This window comes from Gossypium hirsutum, chromosome D05 (genome assembly GCF_007990345.1).
Source record: "Gossypium hirsutum isolate 1008001.06 chromosome D05, Gossypium_hirsutum_v2.1, whole genome shotgun sequence".
Taxonomy (NCBI): Eukaryota; Viridiplantae; Streptophyta; class Magnoliopsida; order Malvales; family Malvaceae; genus Gossypium; species Gossypium hirsutum.
In genome coordinates this window covers 3,070,410-3,076,409 of record NC_053441.1, presented here as the reverse complement: position 1 = coordinate 3,076,409, position 6,000 = coordinate 3,070,410, and positions in this window count along the sequence as shown.

Here is a 6,000-nt window from a genome sequence, read left to right as displayed (position 1 = left end):
TATCGATTATACCATTTATTAACACATTTATGAAATTCTCAATTTTGCAATGAAAATATCACATTAGCTTAAATAACAACATCAATTAAACTCATCATCCCCTTTTTTTTGTCATTTTTCACTTCAAATATGAACTTACTATTTCATTATCTTTCCACACCCGTTTCCTATACATATCGCACAAGACATAAGCATATCATTCAACCATAGTCGCAAGCTAATGCATTTAAACATAATTCTTTTTTGGAATTAACCACGTGATAAACCATTTCACTAGAGATTACATAATTTAAACCTTACCACCCCTGTCATGATCACAAGCATATTTCCATTTAGGCACTTACCATCTCAATGCATAACTTATAAGTTTAACGTGGCATAATCCAACCACATCTTGGCCAAAGCTTAAGCATGTACACCAAATATGTTAACCAAATAAACATATAGCATAAGCATTATAATCATAGATGAGCACAACATTTGTTCACGTATCAAACTTACCAACATGTGTTAATTCATAAACCATTCATGACATTACCTCAAACCATATCATATTCCAAATATACCAACACACACACTATGAAACTTTATTTTCCCACATGAGCTTAAACCATGACCAATCATGCGCAAATATAAGCATCATTTCTATTTCATCGTTTATCAATCATAATCGAGCATATGACCAATTATACACAAATCATTCATATATTTTTCAATTTTCCTCCTCCTCCTCTCCATTCCACATCCTTAATGTGTATAACACACTTAAACAACATTATTCATACTTTCACTATTTTCCTGTATGTAAATTCAAACTGTCTGTTTGAGTTAGAGTCACTAATTTATTTATATCTCGAGCTACCGAGCTCCAAATTAAGATACGTTAATTTTCCCCAAAACTAGACTCACATATCTTCTTACCATAAAAGTTTTAGAATTTTTTTCTTAGCTACCAAATATAGTTTATTCTTTAAAGTTTTCCCTGTTTCACTGCTCGATAGTTCTGACCTTTCTTCACTAAAAATTAATTATTTCATAGTACAGAATTCAGATAATGTTCTCGTTTATTTTTTTTGAAAATAGACTCATTCAAGATTCTAAAAATATAAATTTTATCTCATAATTATTTTTGTAAAATTTTTAATAATTTTCCAAAGTCAGAATAGGGGATTTCGAAATCATTCTAGCCCTATCTCACTAAAATTCAAATATCTCATAATATAAAACTCTTTTGCTTGCTCTGTCTCTTTTATGTGAAAATAGGCTCATTCAGCTTTAATTTCATATAATATTCAGCCTCTAATTCAATTTCCACCATTTTTGGTGATTTTCAAAGTCACACAACTGTTGCTGTCTAAGCTGTTTTGTTGCTAAATGTACTCTTTTATAATTTCACTTTTTCTCACTTTTTTTTTCTAATCAAAGTCAATTTCTCATCATTCTTGATTTATAATAACATAATTAACTTGTTTAACACTCATATTATTCAATTTAGTCCAAAAATACACTTTGGAAAATTATATTTTTGCCCCTAAAGTTTCACAAAATTATGATTTTGCCCCTAGGCTCGTAAAATATATTTTATTAAATTTTCTTGCGTTTTAGGCCTAGCCAAACCGTTTTCATAACTATAGCAGTCCAAAATTCTCACTTATTCACACACTTGTAACATATTTTATAACTTTTACAAATTAATCCTTTTAGGCATTTTCATCGAAAATCACTTAGTAAAAGATGTTCATCACACTCCAAACATTCATATTCTTCCATAAAACATCAAAATACATGCATATCATTCATGGGTAAATTTTTAAACACAAACCCTAGTTCAAAATAATGGTAAAAATAGGTAAATCTTGTTACGAGGATTTCAAAAACATAAAAATCATTAAAAAAAGGGGCTAGAACGGACTTACAATCGAGCTTGGAAGCTTGAAAAACCCTAGTCATGGTTTCTCCATGCAATTTTCAGCCTAGGGGTTGAATATGGACAAAAATTGGCTTTTAATTTTGTTTTTAATTCATTTTAATAACTAAATGACCAAAATGCCCTTAATGAAAAACTTTGGAAACATGCCTAACCATGTCCATTTTTGTCCGCAAACTTAACCAATGGTCTAATTACCATATAAGAACCTCCAATTTAAAATTTCATAACAATTGGACACCTCTAACATGTAAATCTCAACTTTTGCACTTTTTACAATTTAGTTCTTTTAACTAAATTGAGTGGCCAAACGTCGAAGTTTTCGAACGAAATTTTCACGAAATCATTTTGTGAAATCTTAGACCATAAAAATATAATAAAAATAAATTTTATCTTTGTCGGATTTGTGGTCCCGAAACTACTGTTCCGACTAAGCCCAAAATTGGGCTGTTACAAATATGGCATATTTGGTAAATGTGGCATGAAACTAAAATGGAAATAAATGAAATTATTAGTTCAATTAAAAATTATTTATGAATGATCAAGTAGATAAATTGTTAAATTAATGTTGTAGGCATAATTAGGCATGTTTGATTGTAGAGATGAATAGGTTGTTATATTGGTTGCAAATTGGTTATGGTTGAAAATTGTAGGGAAGGTTAGATCATTATAAAGGGGTTATATTGAGTTTTTTTTTAAATTCCGGAGCACTCGAACAAGTCTTGATTCACTTCTAATACGTATTCTGGGCCTCAAAGGTCCATGAAAGGGACTAAATCATTAAATTATAATATGTATGTTATTTATTTGTGAATTTAATCGTAAATTATCTAATATGTTCGGTAATGCCTCGTAACCCTGTTCCGGCGACGGTATGGGGTTAACGGGTGTTACAGAAGTGAAGTGCATAACACTTAGAATGAGAAACATTGATGTTGTAGTGAATTTTAGAATATTAATAAGTATTGAATTATGTTATATGTGTTATTAAAAGTAAAATATATTGCTACATGAAATTTTTTTGCTAAGGACTAAATTACAAAATATATAAAAGTGATATGTGAAATACATGATAAGGATTATTAGTGAATTATGGATGAATAATGAATTTAGAAATATATTACATGTATTAAAGATAATGAAGATATAAGTATACGGATTATTGGTACAAGGATTAAATTGTAAAGTATGTAAAAGCATTATGCGAAAAGTGTAAAAGTGATATGTGCATGATATAATTTGCCCAAGTAGACGAGATCAGAACTACCAGGATATTAGTGGCATGCCATTAAGGAACCTTAGCGCATGAAATATTGAATTAAAAATATATTGTGAAAGAAATAGTGAGAAAATCATGAAAATTTACACTAAATGGTGAAATATGATACATGTATAAAAATTTCTAAGTTGATTTGAGGACTTAAGGGCTAAATTATGAAATAAGTAAAAATTTACAAATGAATATGATAAATCAAGAAAGAAACGAGATATCGGAAATCAAGAAATTTAATAATAAATATCATGGGTACTTACTAAGTCTTCACCGACTTAATGCGTTTATTTTCAACGCGTAGGTAAAGTGATTTTGAAGAGTCGTAGTTGAGGTCGTGGACATCCATCTCATCACATCTCTAAGTGCCAAGAGGGTATGTTTCAAAATTTTGAATAAAATGGCATGTACTTAGGAAGACCAAGGGTGCGTTTGGTTCGCTGTATTGGATTAGAGGTGTATTGGATTAGAGGTGTATTGGGATTAGAGGTGTATTTGATTAGAGGTGTAATAACTAATCCACTGTTTGGTTGAATGTAATGGAATAGAGGCGTAATAGTAATCTTGTGTTTGGTTGAATGGAATAGAGGTGTAATAGCATAATGGAAAAAACTAAAATGACTAGAATACCCTTAGCATAAATTTGTTTTGGTAAATGATTATTGTTATTGTTATTTAAATTTTAATAATATTATTATCAATAATAAATAATTTAATCATATTTAAACATAATTATTATTAAATATATTTTTAATTAAAATATATAATTTAATAAAATTCTTAATAATCAATATTCTTATATGAATTTACTCAAATCATAATATATGATACTATAAAATATAAATTAACATAATTATTATTAAATATATTATAATTAAAATATATAATTTAATAAAATTCTTAATAATTAATATTCTTATATGAATTTACTCAAATCATAATATATGATACTATAAAAGATAATTTGAAATAATTAATATTAAATATATTTTAATTAAAATATATGATTTAATAAAATTTAAAATAATTATAACTAATAAATTATCTTATATGAATTTGTATAATTTAAAATAATTATTATTACATATAATTTAATAATAATATATAATTTCATAAAATTCTTGATAATAAATTTTCTTATATGAATTTATACAATTTAAAATAATTAATATTAAATATAATTTAATAATGATATATAATTTCATAAAATTCTTAATAATAAAATGTTCTTATATGAATTTACTAAAATCAAAATATAACTTGAGAATTATAATCTGTATAAACACTCAATCCGAGTTCCAAACATACGTGCCAAGGAAGACGATTATTAAACGTGTCATTGTATTATTTTGGCTTGTTTCATGTTTAAGTTGATAAGAGAATTCTTGGACTGCCAAGATTTACATAAATTAAGTAAAATTTAGTTTCAACTGTATCGGTTCAAAACAAGTAAGATTTGCCAGTCCATGCTTTGCTGGCTTTTAAGTTTAAAACAGATGGCATATAGCTGACAATTTTCATCGAGGAAAACAAGTAGTCTGTTCTACCCAAAATATCTCAAGAGTTTTAAACAAAAGGTAGTTAGTTAGATGTAAACACGCCTTTTCTGAAACCTACAAATGTCAATGGCTAGTTCTTAATTACAAGCAGATCATCCTCCTTGCATATGGGCACCTAGTTTACCAAACTGATCATCAGCTTCCACAGTATCCTCAGACAGGCGAACTGCATCCAGCTTCTGTTTCAAGATTTCTATAGCATTAAGAACCAACTGAGAAGCTTTGATCGCACCAGTGGATTCAACTGTAAAGATGAAACTGTCTTCTTTGGCATATATCTCCACAAGACCTGGCTTGCCCATAGCTTTAGCTTTCTTTAGCACCTCATCGTCATAGGTATACGCCTCTGGATCAACCACCACAACCTGTTTTCAAGATAAAAATAGAATTCATAGTTAGCAGCGCCAACAGCAGCAGCAGTGAAATAGCATAACCTCCAATTTTTGGCTCACAATATAGGGATTGAACGAATGCACTCAACATACATGAAACATATGATGCTCAAGCAAGTCAGAACAGCTATCTACACAAAATATGAGGCAAAAAAAAAGCACTAATCAAACGAACTAATTCCGAAATGCTCCAACACTCACTGCAATAATAGTCAGTAACAACATTACGGTATCATTGGAGACTTCCTATAGAAACAAGGTTTTCAATACAGTAATGGCAGCAGTAGCAAGCAGGCCCCATTTAAATGAAAGCAGAAAGAAATGTAGTTTGACACCTCGTATCTTTAGCTTTGAGATAAACACAGGGTGGTATTAACAGCCCTAATACAAGGAGAAACACTCCAATCCAGAAACCTAAACTGAAGCTCAAGTTCCATCAATATCCTCATGATTCACAAAAGTAAAAGGCACATAAGAGGAACTTTTGTAAGAAACATATAAAGACAAAATGCTACTAAAACACATCCACATTTTAAGCTCAAGCAAACTAGAAACTCTAAAAGAAAAGACCTTGATGACGTGCAAAGCAATTCAATCCTCCTATTGGACAGACCATAGATGTAATTAATCAAAACCAGCAATTGCTTTAACAATCCAGAAGCTCTAGTGATAGCCAACACAACCCAAAGCATAACTGTTTGACTTCATTCATTCAAACAACTAGCATTGGTTTTCAACATATTTTCACAAAATTTCCTTCTTACCACATTATCATATAATTTCATGGCAAACATTAACAAATCTCCCTCTAGATATACATATAATAAACATAATTATCACTTATCACATTAA